The 18,731-nt window shown below is 44.2% G+C and overlaps 1 long non-coding RNA gene across 1 annotated transcript; it reads left to right on the top strand.

The window, feature by feature from the left end:
* The first annotated feature begins 5,150 nt into the window (after window positions 1–5,150).
* On the top strand, window positions 5,151–7,812 carry LOC145635099 (uncharacterized). Its single transcript, XR_014113780.1, has 3 exons — window positions 5,151–5,718; window positions 6,685–6,818; window positions 7,508–7,812. It is a non-coding gene; the product is annotated as an uncharacterized LOC145635099 (long non-coding RNA).
* Window positions 7,813–18,731: the final 10,919 nt, after the last annotated feature.

The raw sequence follows: 18,731 nt of genomic DNA, 5'->3' as shown, positions 1-18,731 counted from the left end.
AAGTATTTAGAGTAAAACGTGCGGAAATAAAGTTATCTGCTCGGATTCCAAGCTCAGGTAAGGTGTTGTCTGTTTCCAAAAAACGACAGCTCTGTAATAAATGTGAAAGTGACGTGTTGTCTCGTATTCAGTGTATTCCTGTCCGTAATAAATGGAGGGACTGTCCCTATTTATAGGGTCTTTTTGATAAGTGTGCCCTCCCTAGGATCTGGTGACCTAGGGATTAGGTCACGCCGTAAAACGGCGCCTCAAGGTTTGGGCCCTTGAAGGCCGCCATTCCAGAAACAATGTCTAAGTGACACGTGTCACTGAGCCCAAAAGGTTTTTGGGCATCTCTTAGGGTGACACGTGACGCCCTCTTAATGGTCCGTGCTGGATCATCAATCTCCCCTGAACGGAGGAATGTCAGCCTACCACGTGTCACCATCTCAAAGGTCCAGATGGCACCCCTTCCAATGACATGTGGCGGCTTCTGATTGGGCCACTTGGCTGGGTATAAAAATACCCAAATCATTTGCCCCTCACAGGGGTCGCGTGCATTGCACATGACACCTGTGACAGGTGTCATCATCCGACTGGCCGGATTTTCAAATTATATTTTGGGGGGAAAAATTAGGGTTTACCCTTTCTATAAATAGAAGGGTTTGACTTCCTTTTGGATTCACATTTGCGTGAATCTTCAAGGAATCTTGAATCTTCTAACTTTCAAGGACTTTAACTTTCCAGAGCATCCGACAGCCGGCCCCTAGTTCGCCTGCTTCATCAAGCGCCCAAGACCGACGTCTCTTGTTACCTTCTTCTAAGGTAACCGCCCGATCCCTTTTTCACTTATTTTTTTGCATTTTTCGTTTATCGAAATGGTTTCTCAAACGCACACGGCACGACCTAGGTTAGCGATCAGCCAGTCACCGGGGACGGCTGAATCTAGAACTAGGAGTGCCGAATTCTCGTTCGAGAACTTTCCTTTAAGTACATCTTCAAATCCGACAGTGTCTGTGCCTCTGCAGGACACGATGGCCAGAACAAAGCAAACGACGAGGAGATATAGAGCGGATGGTTCCTTTTACCATTCGGACAGTGAGACTGTCAATTCCGATGGCTCCATTAGGGTGCCTGTCTCTGAGGTTAGCAGAGACCCGCCTAGCACCGTCAGCACTCCAAATGACTCGTTTTTGGAGGAGTGCGACGAGGAATTTGAGAACCCCGGGCCGAGTGATAAATTGTTATTTGATACGATTTTAGAGTGATTTCGAACCTTGTTTACTTGGTATATTGGCATTTTGGTTCACTTTTACTCTATTTTTATTCAACTTTTGTGTATCCCTTGCTTCACGGGTTGTTAGTGTTTTTGTTGGGTTTTTAGGTTCAAAGACGACCATTTGAGGCATTTGGATGATAAACCGAGGTTAGAAGCCGAAACAATGGAGCAAAACCGAAGAAAAGTGAAGATAAAGGCCTTAGATAGTCTGCACGGACGTGCAAAGTATGGCACGTCCGTGCAGAAGTGTTCCAGCACGACCAGATGCTACTGCCTACTGCTTTCAAGGTCTGCACGTCCGTGCAGAGCTCAGCACGTCCGTGCAGGATATTCAGCACGTCCGTGCCTGATCCTGCACGTCCGTGCAGGTTGCTCAGCCCAAATCAGTTTCAAAACTTATTCTACTGAACAAGGCCTGCACGTCCGTGCCATATTTGGCACGTCCGTGCAGGATGCCCTGACTAAAACAGTACCTTCTGCCTCCCAGGTGCACGCCCGTGCCAACCTCAGCACGTCCGTGCAGGTATAGCTGCACGTCTGTGCCAACCTCAGCACGTCCGTGCTGACCTGTAGCCGTGCCCGACTCTTGTTTTCTCCATCCTTTTTATTTGGGGGTCTTTATAAATAACCCTTGGAGCTCATTTGTACGGCATCCAAGGTTTTAGTGCTTCCTCTTAGTTTGCAATTGTAGAAACACAAATATTCTCAAACTATTAGTTAGATTATAATTATTAGCATGGAAATTTCATTCTCAATCATTGTAGAAGACAAGTTCCACCATTGATATTCAAATTGAAGCTTCTAGTAACATTTTCTCACTCTTCTCTTCCATTTTAATTGCTTTGATTGTTAATTATCTTGCTTAATTCTTGTATGCTTAGATTGTTATTTAGCTTAATCTTTAGTTAATTCTTGTTCATGAGTTACTTGAAATCCTTAATTGCTTTAATCTCTATGGATTGTGAGTAGTCTAATTTTCTAGGGTTTGGGTAAAACCCTCAATGTAGTCACTAATTACTTGTTGCATGTGTTAATTTGGTAATTGTTGGGTGTTAATTAGTTGAGCTTAAGTGGTTTAATTGCTTAGTTCTTGTATATGGCCATTGCTAGAACTATTATCTAAGCTTTCTCAACGAAGGATCGAGAGATGAACTTGAGTTAGCTCCCTTATGCTTAATTGACTTGAAATTCCATCAGAATAGGAATTTCCAATCAAGGGAATGTTTTTGTCATCGTGATTATGCTTTAATACTTGTTTTATGCTTTGTAACCACGAGAGTAGGTTGTATTCATAATTCGAGTAATCCCTCTAGCTTGAGAGAGTAGTTGGGTGCTTTAGATGACTTCCCCTATATTATCCCCTCAACTTACCATTGTTTGCTACTTGCTAATTGTGATTTGTGACGAAATTGAGTGGTATATCCCAAGCCCTAGCTTTGGTAGGCTTGAACTAGCACTTGTTACATAAAACCAAACCAATTTCGACTTCATTTAGCTTATTTATGCGGTAGTATTTCGGTGGTTGATTCAACGCCTCTCTTGGGTTCGACCCTTTCTTACCCTTGCTATTAGCTAGTGAGACCAAGATAGGACTTTATCTTTGGTAGGCTCGACGACGGCCTATCACCGAGTGGATCGGTGCCGGATGATGAGTTGGGGGAGGACACTGCTGGAAACAGCCGGCAGTCCCCAGCTCCGATGAGAGTTCTGATGACTCGGCGTCATCGTCTTCCAACTGCGTCCCCCTTAACTCAGAGGAGGCGCAGTCCAACTTAAAGGCTGCCAGAGAGTCCCTCTCCGTTGAGAAGGGAGAGGGTTGGGCAGAGCCGTCTGCTTCCAGGCGGCATGAACGTGCGCCTTATTATCTGCACGTTCCGGAAGGCAGGCGGAAGATCATGGCGAATGATCTTCCCAAATTTCTTTCTACTCATGTCATGGGACATGGGTTTCTTCTGTCTGTGCCGGATGGTGAAGACACGGTCACCTGGCCTGAGATGGTTGTTTATGGTGACCAGTGTTTCGGCTGCTACGAGGCGGCCATCCAGGCAGGACTTCGCTTTCCTCTCCATCCGGCCTTGGAGAGGATCTTGGACGGATACTAGATGGGTATCTGGCAACTAGCCCCCAACTCTTGGGTGAATATCTTGGGCTACGTTGCCGCCTGCGAGATGCTGGAGGTGGATCCCAGCTTTGAGGCGTTCGCTCATATGCACTATCTGAGCAGAACGCCCAGGCCAATCCAAGTGGTATCGGCTGGTTTACGCCGACCAGCCATACCAAGTACATGATGACGCTGGGGAAGGAGAACAAATGGAAGGACTGGCGAACCAAGTTTTATATAGTCTCTTCCCCAGACGCCCAAAGGAACAGGCGGTACAACCGCTGGACTAAATATCCTCTCCTCTTAGCTGGGAAAAAGGCTCTTCCGCCTATTCCCAGGCGGGCCCAAGAGGAGATCTTTGATTAGGGCCTTTTCTCTGTGGCCGTATGGACGAACAAAGAGACGGGGGTTAAGGAGGTCACCCCCTAGAGCTATATTCCCCGATTCGAGTGGCTCTCGTACGGGACGTACTTGGCCGCCTGTGGGCTAAGTACTGAGATGCCGAGAGGTAGCTGGCCGCATGATTTTATTACCTTTGCTTACTTGTGATTATTTGACTTTTTTGCTAACACTTTGTTTCTTGTTGCAGATAAAGCAATGGCAAAGCTTCCGGCCCACAAGAAACCAGCCCTCTCCGCCGTCTTCTACCGTTCAAACATAAAACAGGCGGATGAGTAGCCGACAGGTGGCACTCCTAAGGTAATGAGTCTTGCAAATTAAGGTTTCTCTTAGTGAATTGTGTTCTCATACTTTGTTTATGAAACTCACACTTGGACCTCTTTTCAGAGTGCTTCATCAAAGCCCACCCCTCCTTCTCAGCCGGACCCCAAGCTGCGAAAGCAGACGGTTGGCGACGTTTCTCAGAGCCGGAGGAAACACGTCGCCACCAAGCCCGCCAAGAAGGGGACAGGCGTCTCTTCCCCCACAAAAACACCATCAAAGCCGGACGCTCTTCAACGTGCGTCGAAGAGTGGCAAAACGCCACTCACCACTGCTGGCGGCACAGCAGGCACTACAACAAATCATCACTTGTGCCACGAATTTTACCACGGGAATTCCATATTTGTGGCATAATTTCATCTAGCCACGGGAAAAATGAATTGTGATACAAACCCTACATAAGGAGAATTATTTATGCCACGGGTATTTCTTTTCCCATGGCTAATATCACACTTGTGCCACGAATAGCGCTTTTTCCGTGGCAAACATTAAATTTTTGCCACGAGTAGCTTTTTTCTCGTGGCATACTGTACATTTGTGTCACGAATTGAATAGTATATTCTCGTGCCAAATTTACACTAGTGTCACAAGTAATAATATTTCCGTTACAAGCATACACTTATGCCACGATTTTTGCTACAATACAAAATTTTTTTAGCTAGATTACCTCATGCCAGGGAAGAAAGAAATATTACATACAATAACATACAATTTAAAAAATTGCTTATCAGATTGGATCGGGTATCAGTTAATTTTAAAATGATATCCAATAACTGTACTCGATAACAAATTATCGGATCGAGTACCCTAATTTTCGGTTCGGTTATGCTTGGGTTTTTGGATAATTTTGCTCCGCCTTAACTACTACAACAAGTCTACGAGTAAATTTTCAAAAACATTTAAACTTTTTTTTTTTTAAAATCTATTAAGTATTATCAAATGATTTACAGTAATGTTTTTGGTAAATAATTTGTCAATTTTTTTTAATTAAAGTTATTTTCTTTAAAAAAATAAAGAAATTAAAAAGAAATAATATTGAAATGCACTCAACGCTCTTTCATTTTTTTTTAAAAAAAACCGTCGAGTTCTCTTCCAGTTTCCATTGAAGCGCACTCAACGTTCTCCATTGAGGTGAAATTAATCCTCCATTGAAGCAGCTTCTAAGTTATGATTTTACTTTCGTTTTCTAATCATCCGATTTTTATTTCGTAATTGTTTTTGTAATTTTTCTTGTGCAATACCGTATTTACTCTTTAAAAAAAAATTCGCCACCTCAAATTATAATTGAAATCGTAAAACCCCAAATTTCCCAATCAATTAGGCTTCTCAATCAACTCAAAATTCAAAACCTCCAATTATCACCCAAACTCCTTTGAATTCCCCCTAAAATCTCCATCATCTTCCATTATCATGGAGGAATCAAAGAAGAGAAGAGAGAAACTAACAGCAGTGCGATTATTAGCAAACCCTAAATTCAATTTTACTAGCGCCATTGCTCAATAACGAAGATTCTGACGCTGTCGTAACTGCTGCTACTCCAATGCCGTGATTTGATTTTTACACCGATCCTATGACCGCTTACTCCACTGATAAATGGCGACCTTTCACCCCTATACATCAAGTTTTACCTCTCCTCAAGGTAATTTTGTTTTATATCTTATTTGATTATTTTAAAAATGGGTTTACTTGGATTTGGATGAAATTGGGGATTAGGGATGTGGGAAGTTTATAAATTCTATTTGATTTAGTATTATTTCTGGGTTTTTTTTTTATCAAATTGGTCTATATTTGTTTGCAACTTTGCTCTTTTTTTTTTTTTTAATGTTACTGTAATTTTGATATAATTGATGAAATTGGGAATTTGGGTGGGTATGAATTATGAGCTTAAAGTTTAGCTTACTAATTATTATTATTAGTATAGGGTTGTTAATTTTTTTTTATATTGATATTTTCTACTTGCAAAAAGAAGGAATAAATTTCTATTGCTTAATTACAGTAATGGTTTAAGTTATTTGGTTTATCATCTGTTGTAGCTCGCTTTTATTCGATTGATTTTCACATTCTTGTTGAATAATAGTTCTCTTGTAATAGTGATGCATTGTGAATATGCAATTCAAAAGTTGAATTTTGTTAAATTTGTCCACTATCAAATTCTCATAGGCTTGAATTACTTTGAGGTTGACTTGTTAATTTAGAATCTTTGATGGTTTGTAATTTTGTATACACTCTTTGAATGTTTCGTGCCAAGCTGCAAATCTTGCAGTCAAAGTGATGGTTTTCTGCTTTTTTGGTTTAAGAGTAAAAAATTATTAGTACAGTAACGTGTTTTAGGTAAGCTTATCATGGTTCTTCAAAAAAAAAAAAAGGTAAGTTTATCATGGGGTACTTTGTTGTATAAGAAAGGATGTTCTTTCTGGAAAGGTTGTGCAATGGACTGTGATATCCTTACAAAGTACATAGTTAGTTTCTTTTGCATTGATTATAATTAGTCATTTTGTTAGTGTCATTAATATATTAGCCTTCTCAAAGTCTTTAGTTGGGTAATAAGGAGTTTAATTGTCAAATCTAAGTTTGTTTTTGATTGATAGTGTAATTATTTTGATAGGAGACATTGTGGTGGTTTATGATGTCAAATTGTACCCTGGTGCGATAACTAACTCACATGATGGTGTCATAATTCTTTATGGAAAGTGTTTGCCTGTTCTCCAAGACATGGCTGAGCAAAATAGGCCTATCTTGGTAAGTTAATCCTTTTCTGATTACTCTAGCTATATTTCCAATTTTCTTTCAGTACTGAAATAAACCTATTTATTACTCTTGCTCATAAAGATCATTTCTTTTTTGGTTGGTCATAAGATCACTTCTTTGTGCCTGCTTGTGCTAATATTGCCTATGAAACTAATCTGCGTGCCTCTGGTTCGTTCTGGTTATGCTGCTTGTTCTTTAATTATAATCTGATAAAGCATTATGGTTCTTTGATGCAGTTATCGTATGGGTGTATTGTTAGTATGTATAATATGTTTAATAATTTTAAGCTTTTGTTAGTTAAAAACTCTTTTTGTCCCTTAGTCTAGTATTTATATGATGATGTGCGCATAGCTTCATGTGTTAATTAAATTTTTATACTGTCATAGCACTAGCAAGTTTCTGATTGCAGCTTTTGTAAACAAGTTTATGGCAAGTTAGGCCTCTAATATATCCCTTTGTTGTGTGTTAAAAAAGGGACTGTAGTAGCCACTGTGACTCCACAACACCTTGTTCTAAATAGGAACTCTCTTCCAATGATGCTTGCAGCCACATTAGCTACATTAACTACCGTCTTACAGAGCTCAAAAGGGAAATCTATATTATGTGCTTTGGGTGATATTTTATGTAGGGTGTAATGGTGTATAGTGTGCTCTAATTGTGCCTTTTGGTTTTACATGCAGGGAAAGCACTTATTTCAGTAGTAACTAGTGGGAGTAAAAAAATATTTTCTTAGGAATTGGGACTGACAATGTGCTCCTCATGAGAGGTGGAAGAACTGGAATCTTAAATGCTCCTATTGCTCTATCAATATATGCCAAAATATATGAAGAGGAATGCATTCATAGTAAAAGCTGAAGTGGCTCCAAGGTGGTTGGAGGAAGCAAGGTGTTTAGATGCTCCACAATTTTTCATTGTTGCTGTAGTTGGGCGCTGCTGCTGATTGTTGCTGCTTTTATTGTAGTGGACTCTAATTAGTTTACTTTTTTTATTTATTTATTTAATTTTTTTTTTTGGGGGGGGGGGGGGGGGTGATGATAAGTGTAAAGTTACATTACAAGCTATTAATGCAAGTATCTAAGTTTTATGTGTATATAGACACTATGTCTGTTGATCATTTAGGTGAAAAAAAAATGCAAAACCACTACCTTCAAGCTGTTAGCCATTTATGTCAATATAGTTTATTACCCTAGGTAGAATTTGTGGCAAACAAGCTAAACAACCACGGTCGGTAATATTGTGGCAACAATAATTATTAGCCACGGTAAAATTTGTGGCCAATTATTTGTTAGCCACGCTAATATTCGTGGCAATTGAATTTGTTTGCAACGTGAGTACCCGTGGCATAAAATTTTAAATTTGCCACGGCATCCATTTTCCCGTGGCAAATTCTTATCCATGGGCTCTTGTGCCACGAGATTAAATTTCAAAATTTCCGTGGCTAAATTACATAGCCATGGGAATTTTGAACTTGTGCCACGATTTTACACGTGGCACAAAGATCAATTTGTTGTAGTGAGGCGGCAGCGAAGCTGCCGGGGGAGATGGAGGTAAGCCATCCAACCATTCGACCATGCACTCCATAAAGGGCACAATATTCAATTTTTGACTTAGCTGCATTGGTTTGATAGATGCCCCAGCGAGGCCAACTGTCCTCCAGATGGCCAGACGGATGCTCAGGACGCTCGAACCTGAGGACAAGGCGGCCGTCAGAGGAGTCGGCACCCTAGACCTGGACGACATTCTGGCGCTTCTTTGCGAAGTACAATTCCTTACAATCTTAGTTTATGTATATATTTTTGTTGAATGGTTACTGACAAGTTTCTTTGATCTGGGCGCTTGCAGGCTATGTTGTGCGTTAGTGGTCTCAAAGGGCCCCTTAACGAGAAGACCAAGGAGGTAAAGGCAGCGAATGCTCGGGCCGCGTCTACTTTGGACAAAGCTCAGTTTGAGATTGCTCAAACTGAGATTCTGACACTTGATATGTTGTATTTCCAGGCGTCTGCCAACCTGCAAGTTCAGCAGAACTTGGACGCGGCCAAGCAGCGGGTGAGGGAGCTCCAGGACCAGGTCAAGGGCCTCAACGAGCAGCTAGATAACCTCAAGGAGGCGGAGTCCAAAGCGGCTAGCCTGGAGGCGACGGTCAAGAGACTCATAGGTCGGCTGAGCAACCAGGAGAACCAACTCCGGACCAAGTATAGGTCCTTGATGGAGGAGGAGAAACAAGCCCTGGTCAAACAAATGATGGACGACAACGAAGTCATCATGCGTGCGGCCTGGGCGGCTGCTCAGCCGTCTGCCGATTATCAAACCTGGAAGGTCCAGTTTGATAAGGCTAATGACGATTTCAATGCCCGTCTCCTCAGAGAGGCTCAAGAGGCGGCCGAGAAGGATGCGGCTGCCAAGAGTGCCTCGGGGGAGTCTAGCTCGTCTGGCGGCTCGTCTGGGGACGAGGAGGAGGATGATCAGGAGGAGGGTGAGGAAAATAGAGAGCATGCGCCGGAGGAAAACGCGGATGCCGATGCTGAGAAGCTCCCCTGATCTTTAAGCTTTACCCGTCTTTCTGCGGCCGAATGCCCATATGTTTATCTTTCCGGCCTGTGCGCCGAGTATTTGTGTATCTTTACCGACCGAGGGGTTGGGTAAATTAACAATTTCTCTGGCTTTGCCGGCAAACAATCTTACCTAGTCGTCTGATGGCGATTGGGCTTTTTAATTAAAAAACATTCGGCCGTTTGGCTGAAGTTATTCATATTGTTGTCCTTCCAATTTTTTCATTGCATGTTTTTTAGCTAAGTATGTTTTTTGGCTAAGTATGTTTTTTGGCTAAGTATTATAACCTGTATACCATGCGAATGTTCTTGCCCCTGGACGGATGTCGAGTGGTTTCGGTTGATTGGATTGATTGACTTAGAAATTATTGATACTTGGAAGAGTATGCATGGTTTCTAAGTCAATCAATCACTATGGTGATTGCCCCAAACCACGCGACAGACGGCCATCCGGAGCTAATGAATACTTGTTTTCATTCGGCCATTGGCTCAAACGAAATACAAAATTCTTGACTTAGCAAATTTGCTAAAAAGAAAACCTCCGCCTGTTTTGCCCTAAGAGCTAAAAACAGGCACATCCAGCCATAGGGATCGTCGAGATAAGATGCTAAGTTTTAACTTAGCTTAATTTTTCTTAAGAAGAATAATCCGCCTGTCTTGCCCCAAGAGCAAAGAACAGGCGCATCCAACCCACAGGTCTCTTTTTAATCTGCTAAGTATTTTAGCTCGTTTTCTTCGTAAGTGATAGTCCGCATGTCCTGCGTTTGAGCAGAAACAGGCGTATCTGGCCAAAGGGCTCATAAGTTAACTTAACTTATAGATTAGAAAAAAATTTCCGCCTGTCTTGCCCTAGAGAAAAAACAGGCGCATCCGGCTTAATGCCTCAATATCCTCTACTTATGAAACAGTGACCCTTTTCCGACTGCGCTAGAACGGTTAGAAAATTCTGGCCTTTTAGATTTCACTTTCGATTAAATCAAACGACTGCGAATGCTGCCTTAGCATTCGGTAGGGCCGCTTAATGTATTTGTAGAGCAATGTGCCACCTAAATGGGAGATGCTTCTCCTCGACAAATTCGCCCGAATGGACGTCGCCGGTTATCTGACTCATGTTGGAGCAGACGGTCGTACTCATGTTGGAGCAGACTATGACCATTCAGCCTCTATTTGTTTATTAATATCCAGTCATTTGCCTCAAAATAATATCCGGCCATTGGCCTCATCATGATTTTATCTGGCCTTAGGACTTTTAAAGAATTAAGCAAATATTCGTTAAGTGTTGGCATAAACTTAAAGAATTTCGTAGGAATGACTGCTTAAAAGCAGTCAGCTCCTTCAGAGAGATTGGGGCGTCTGCTGTTGGGATAGACGCTTTCCAAATACATTGGTCGTTTGTATTTTGTACAGGCGACACTAATAAAAAAGACTAGTTGGGAAATGAAGACATATTCTCATTAGCAAAATTTGAAATGACAAAATTTGAGGTATTTACATTCGTACTTAGAAATAGTACTTTTTCAAGTTGTCTACATTCCAAGTTCTAGGCAGCTGCCTGCCGTCTGGTTCTTCCAGGCGGTAGGTGCCGTCTCTTACTTCCTCATATATTCGGTAGGGGCCTTCCCAATTTGGGGTTAGCTTTTCCTGCTCATTCGCCCTACCGACTGCCTCCATTTTCCGTAGCACAAAGTCCCCCACTTTGAGAGGACACTTGTGCACTCTTTTGTTGTAAGCCCGAGTCATTCTCAGACGGTAAATCTCATGGCGCAAGGCAGCATTGCCCCTGCGCTCTGGAAGTGAGTCCAATGTCAGCCGCATGGCCTCCTAGTTACTTCTTCGTCATATAACATGACTCGAAGAGTCGGCTCATAGTGTTCAATGGGCAGGACAGCTTCTGCACCATACACCATGAGAAATGGGGTTTCTCCAGTCGCCCCTTTAGCAGTCGTTCTGATGGACCAGAGGACGTGTGGTAATTCATCCGCCAAAAGGCCACCAGCCCGTTTAATTTTCTTTTTAATCCCGTCTGAGATTAGCTTGTTGAAGGCTTCGACCTGGCCGTTTGCTTGAGGTCGGCCGACTGATGCAAAGAAGCTTGAGACCTCTTGGTCTCCCAGCCAAGTCTTGAGTTGAGGCGTCTCAAATTGAGGACCGTTGTCAAAAACCATAGACAAAGGCACCCCGAAACGAGTGATAATATTCCTCCAGATGAAGGAAATGACATCTTTTGTCTTGATGTTTTTGACCGCCTCCGCCTCTACCCACTTGGTAAAGTAATCCACAACTACCAATATGTAGCGCTTGCCGCCTGGTGCTGCTGTGTAAGGCCCAAGTATGTCCATGCCCCATTTGGCAAAGGGTATTGGGCTGTGGATGGCCGTCAGGTCTGTGGCCGGACGATGGATGAGCTTGCCAAACTTTTGGCACTTGTCACATTTTTTTACCATTTCCATTGCATCCGACTCTAGAGTCGGCTAGAAATAGAGCCGCCTGGCCTTGGCAGCTAGGGACATGCCGCCTATATGGGAGGCGCAGAAAACTGCATGCAAATCTTCGAGGACCTCTTTACCCTTCTCTGGGGTAACACACTTCAACAGGGGTTTCAAGAAACCAATCTTGAAGAGTTCTCCTTATCTCAGCTCGAAGTTTGCCGCTTTCTTCTTCAGAACAGCCGCCTCCTGGGGTGAATCAGGGAGCGAGCCGGCTGCAAGATAGGCCCGGATGTTGTCCATCCAGGTTGAGCTTCGGTCAAGAATTCCAATGGAGTCTTCATTAGATATACTTCTCTTTTCCATGACTTCCTAGAAAACTGACCGAGACGTTTCACAGGAAGCGAATGATGCCAGCTTTGACAGAGCATCCGCCTGATTGTTTGAAGATCTGGCCACTTGAGTTAGATGAAATTCCTCAAGTGTCCCGACTTCATTTTTGACCACCTGCAAATATTTTATCATGGCCGGATGAGTGGCCTCGTACGTTCCATTGACATGGAGCACGACCAATTGAGAATCGGAGCAGGCGTCAATTTTCTTTGCCCCTGCCGCCTTGCAATACCGAATGCCGGCTAGCAGGGCCTCATATTCGGCCTCATTGGAGACCTGGAACTTGAACCGCAATGCATATTCGTACTTATCTCCTTCAAGAGATTGACAGATAATCCCTGCACCGCAGCCGTTCGTAGTGGAGCTCCCGTCCACATACACTTTCCAAATCTGGTCAGTATTATCCGGTGCAACCGACCTTGTCATTTCAACAATAAAGTCGGCGAATGCTTGCCCCTTTATTGTTGGTTCGTAAGTGATTTGTAATCCTTGCATTTCAATCGCCCATTTGAGCATTCGTCCAGAAGACTCCAAGGTTGTAAGTGGCCGGCTGGCCGCTTGATCGGTTGGTCAGTATAGACCTCTACCGCATGCGCCAAGAAGTAGGGTTTTAGCTTCTTGACAGCCATGTAAAGGGAAAGGCCAAAATTTTCAACCATGGGGTACCGAAGCTCTGCGTTCCTGAGAACATGGCTAATGAAATACACCGAGAGCTGGATGCCGTCTCTTTCAGCTAAGAGAACGGCACTGAGGGCATGATCAGATACGGCTAAATACATGAAGAGCTTCTCTTTGGGCAAAGGGCCAACAAGCCTCGGCAAAGAGTGCAGATGAGTTTTCAGCTTTTGAAAGGCCGCCTCTGCATCGTCCCCCCATTCAAAGTTGGTCTTCTTTTTTATTGCCTGGAAGAAGTAGAGACACTTGTCGCCTGACTGACTGAGGAATCTCCCCAAAGTCGCCAGGAAACCTGTTAACTTTTGCACTTCCTTCACAGTACGGGGCGACTGCATGTCGATTACCGCCTGTATTTTCTCAGGGTTGGCCTCTATTCCCCTTTGGTCAATCAAAAATCCGAGAAACTTCCCAGACTCAACACCAAAGACACACTTTTTTGGGTTTAGCATGACCTTGTGCCGCCTGAGTGTGGCGAAAGTTTCTCGGAGATCAGCAAGATGATCCGCCTGTTGTTTGGATTTGACTATCATGTCATCAATGTACGCCTCTACATTCCTTACGATTTGATTAATGAAAACCGTATTAATTATTTGTTGGAAAGTAGCAGGCACATTCTTCAAACCAAACGGCATCACCGTATAACAGAACAACCCCTGATCAGTGACGAATACCGTCTTTTCTTGATCTTTTTTCCACAGGGGGATCTGATGGAAACCTGAATAGGCGTCCATAAAACTCATCAAGGCATGTCCAGCTGTTGAATCGACCAGACTGTCGATCTTAGCCAGTGGATAGCTATCTTTTGGACATGCCTTGTTGAGGTCTGTGTAATCAACACACATGCGCCAAGTTCCATTCGGCTTTTTTACTAACACAATGTTAACTACCCACTCAGGGAAATTGCACGGCCGAATGAACTTGGCGTCCAACAGCTTTTTAACTTCGGCGGCTGCCGCCTGACTTCTTTCCTCGCCATGGTTTCTTTTCTTTTGCCGGATGGGCTTCTTTTTAGGATCCACGGCGAGTTTGTGGACAGCGAGATCCGGGCTGATGCCTGGCATCTCTTCCACTTCAAAGGCAAAGATGTCTTTGAATTCTCTCAACAGCTGGTGCAGGCTCTCACCCAGCTTAGCAAATGCAACCGTCCCCACCTTAACCGTCCGCTCTGGGCGACTGTCGTCTAGAGGGATATCAATGTGTTCGCCAGCAGGCTGGGCACGGAGATCATCCGACCGTTCCCCGGTCAGTAATTGCTATTGTTTTTCTTTTTTGACCACCACCAGCTAATCAGTCTTTCTTTTCTTTCCGGCTGGTGGGGCCGACTGTCTTCCTCGACATTGTCGAGGTCGATCATTTTCTTGCCCCGGCCGGATGCTACGGCCGCGGGCTTGATGTCCGAGAGATAACACTCTCGAGCCGTCTTTTGGTCCCCATTGAGGGAACCGACTGTTCCATCATCCTTCTCATACTTGAGCAGCATGAGAGCAGGGATGATGACGGCCTTACACTCATTTAGAGTGGGTCGGCCAAAGATGAGGTTGTAAGCTGTGAGCTCTTCAACCACTAGGAAACGGATGGTCATGTGCCACCGTCTCCCATGTTCCCCAGGCGGACGGGTAAGTCAATTCGTCCGAATGGGTGCACAAGTCCTCCCCCAAACCCAACAAGGGTGTGAGAGACCTCCATCATGCTATCCGGTTTGTATTTGAGATTGGATAAGCATTTGAGGCTGATGAGGTCAGATGAGCTTCCTGTGTCAATCAAAATTCGACCAACCAGTTGGTTAGCCACCTTGCATTCAATGACCACAGGGTCATCATGCGGCCGGCGGACTTTGCCTCTGTCCTGCTCGGTGATGACAACATTAGGGAAGGCGAATGTGCCAGCCGCCTCTCCTTCTTCAATAGAGTTGACCATCTTTCTTAGATGGTCCTTGGTGCCCCGAATGGTTGAGCCACCCCCGGCAAATCCGCCTGCTACTGTGTATACCGGATCTTCATCAATTTCGGCACTCACAGCAGGTCGGGGAGTCTTTTTCTTGGGCTGCCCGGATTTGCCTTTAAAGTCACTTTAGAATTCACATAGGACTTCAGTTATCCTTTGTCGGCCAGACGGTCAAGCTCCCGCTTGAGACTGAAGCAGTCGTTCGTGTCATGGCCGACATCCTCATGGAAATGACAATGCTTGTTTTTGTTCCGATTTTCAGCGGAACCTTTCATAGGAGTCGGCTTCTCAAGAGTCAGTCGATCCTTGATTTCCAAGAGGATGGAGCAGCTGTCCTTGTGGAACTCGTACCTTGGAACGTACGGTTTCCACTCTTTTTTCTTCTTCTGGACCGGTTGATCAGAGTTATCAATGGCCCAGATTTGTTTTTTCTTTTTGCTCTCTTTTGGCTTAGGATTCGGTTGAGCAGGCCGACTCTCCTTCTGTCGGTTGGACTTCTTAGTGTCTGACTGCTTATTGGAGGAGCAGAGTTTTGTCGCCTGTATGTAGGCTTCCGCCTCTCGTAAGGCTCCTTGCAGAGTGAAAATTTGTTTGCGGACGAGTTCATACTTAAAAGTAAACCCGTCCTTCAGACCCTTAAAGAAGTTTGTGAAGGTGACCTCATCAGACAGCCCATGAATCTGGATTTGTACCAGATTGAACCACCTGACATAGGAACGCAGGCCTTCTCTATCTCCCTGTTGTACATTGCCCAAATCAAGGCTTGTCTTTTTGGCAGGGATGTTCATAGAGAAGTTGGAAGCAAACAAGAACGCAAGCGTCTTGAAGCTATTAATACAACCAGCCGGCAGATTGCCGAACCACTGTTGGGCTATGCCCTTCAGGGTGGCTGGAAAACAACGACACCATGCGGCATCATCCAACTCTTGTAAATACATGAGGTGGGTGTATGCTAGCACGTGGTCTTCTGGGTTGGAGGTCCCATCATAGGTTCCAACCAGAATATTTTTAACCTTGGCCGGCTGTTCGGCTTCGGTTATTTCCCTGGAGAAGGTAGAGGGTTGATCTCCAAGGTGTTGGAGCCTGAGCTGCCAGTCCATCGGCTGATAGTCGTATGCCGCCTGGCCTCCGAAGAGGGCAGGCTGCATGTAAGGTAAAGCCGGTGACTGGTACAATGGCGGAGCCATGTACTGGGCCGACTGGATCACATGAGGGCCAGACTGAACCCGTGGGCTGCTTGTTGGAGTCTCATGTACAGACTGGGAATACCTCACAGAGGTATTCCGAAAGCTATCATGGTAGGTCGACGTTGAAGCCGACTTTGATAGCTGGGTTTTCTTCTGCTCAATGTATTGTCGAGCATCAGAGAATGTTTTCTTGCTACCATCCGGCTGTATGTGCCGGATGGCTTTTCTTGTGCCCGTTTCTGGGAAATGGAGCCTGGTGAGGTCGAATTGGGGCCGGGCCTTCTCCGTAGGGTCAGGATGAGGAGTCGGCTGACGGTCCCTGACCGACTTCTGTTTGCCAGTCTAGGCTGGCTTCTTGGCCGATTGCTCCTTTCTAGGAGTAGGCGACTTCTTGGAGGCGAGTTATTTGATTTCACCCCTAAGACTACTCAGGAGTTTCATGAGTTCATCTCGAGTGACGGGAGTTGATCCTACCGCCTGGGAAGGATCACCCGTCCGCACCGAGGTCTTTTTTGGCTGACCAGCAGTTTTGCTTGGCCCCGCCTGATCAGTGTGACGCTCCCGCTTTTCCCTACTGCGGATGCGTCTTGAGATGAGGGACCCGTTAGGATCCACATAGGTTTCGACGTCAGCGTCGTCCCCTGAGTCATGGTCCGTCTGGACCACTATGTCTTCTGGAGGCCGATTGGTCTCAAGATTCGGTACAGGGACTTGTGAAGCCATCTCAGAGGTACTCTCCCCACAGACGGCGCCAAATGTTTCGGGGGTTTTTGTCCCTTGGGAGAGTTACACCACTAAGACTGGATTCAGCAAAGGGCGCCTGTACCTGCAAAGCAAACGGACCGCCGGATGGTCGGTGGTCCGCCTCTGAAGATTAAGTTAGTAAGTATTCGGAGTAAAACGTGCGGAAATAAAGTTATCTGCTCAGATTCCAAGCTCAGGTAAGGTGCTGTCTGTTTCCGGAAAACGACAACTCTGTAATAAATGTGAAAGTGACGTGTTGTCTCGTATTCAGTGTATTCCTGTCCGTAATAAATGGAGGGACTGTCCCTATTTATAGGGTCTTTTTGATAAGTGTGCCCTCCCTAGGATCTGATGACCTAGGGATTAGGTCACGCTGTAAAACGGCGCCTCAAGGTTTGGGCCCTTGAAGGCCGCCATTCCAGAAACAATGTCTGAGTGACACGTGTCACTGAGCCCAAAAGGTTTTTGGGCATCTCTTAGGGTGACACGTGTCGCCCTCTTAATGGTCCGTGCTGGATCATCAATCTCCCCTGAACGGAGGAATGTCCGCCTACCACGTGTCACCATGTCAAAGGTCCAGATGGCACCCCTTCCAATGACACGTGGCGGCTTCTGATTGGGCCACTTGGCTGGGTATAAAAATAACCAAATCAGAAGAGAACGCGGTTCACCGGTAGCTCTACCAAACTATCATTTTCATGACTATTACCAGGCTTCACGATTTTACTCCTACCTATCAGTAGCGAAATGACATGAGTGTCTTTTAAATAACTTCTAATATTAATCATATTGAATAACTTCAATTTTCTCTGTTACCGAAATAAAAAATTGATACATTAATCTATTATCTATCCCGCAGTGGGGCTTGCCCCAGTCAATCAACCTAATTGACAAATTATCAGTGTTTCTTTTTGCCTTTTACTCCCTCCACATTTTAATAAGTGTTGTGGTTTGACCGGCACATAGTTTTAGGCAATTTAATTGACTTAAATAAAATATGAGGTAAGTGGGGTAGTTGGAGTATTAAAAAATTATAAAAGAAAGATAGTGGATTTAACATTTTATTGAAAAATAATGAATGTGAGAGAAAAGATATAATTAAAAAGTAGTAGTGGGTTTGAGTGGGGACCATAAAAAGAGAGAGATATAATATTTAAATGTAGGTTTTTGCCAAAAAAGAAAGTGTAACACTTATTAAAACACGGGTGAGTAATAAAAAAAAAAGAAAAAAAAAACTCAGATCTAAAATGGCTTCCACCACCTTCACAACCATCACTCTTCCTTGCAATCAACCCGAAGTCCTTGCCACCATCATCATCATCATCACCATCTCCATCTCCATCATCACATCTTCGTTCATCAACAATCGTCTTCGTCTTCCCGTCTTCATTGCAGCCACCACCACCATCTTCGAGGTCACAACGCTGCTTCGCGGCGAAACAAAAAGACACCCTAGTAGCAAATAATGTCAAGGCCATATCAACCCCTTTAGGAAGCATCTCCTTTGTGGCAACAATTTTGACCACCAACTATGGTGGTGGTGTGATGTGTAGTTTGCTTGTGTGGAGGAAGAAAGGTAAGCTGTCATGGTAGTCATGATACTGACGGAGGAGGGAGAAGGGAGGAAGAAAGCTAAGCAATGTATAAGATTGTCCATAATTTAATGAGTAAAATGACATAAATCCCATGATATACCAATTTGGTTATAGGCGGATGAACCGTAAACAATTTTTTTTTTTTTTTTTAAAAAAAATTCCCTCCCCCAAACCTTCCTTTCTCTTGCTGGCTTCTCCACAGTCCACACGACCACACCCACTGTTATGGAAATTGGTTTAACGGGTCACAAAAATGACATGAGAATTGGACAAATTAACACTTCGAAACCTGAACAATATTAGTTTTCCAAAGTAATATTTCAACCCCTATATACACACCGGTATCACGAAATTACGAGGAGATACTACGAAGACAATCACAACAGTGTGT

The sequence above is a fragment of the Chenopodium album genome, chromosome 6 (assembly GCF_948465745.1).
Source record: "Chenopodium album chromosome 6, dcCheAlbu1.1, whole genome shotgun sequence".
Taxonomy (NCBI): Eukaryota; Viridiplantae; Streptophyta; class Magnoliopsida; order Caryophyllales; family Amaranthaceae; genus Chenopodium; species Chenopodium album.
This window is presented reverse-complemented; position numbering and strand designations above follow the sequence as displayed.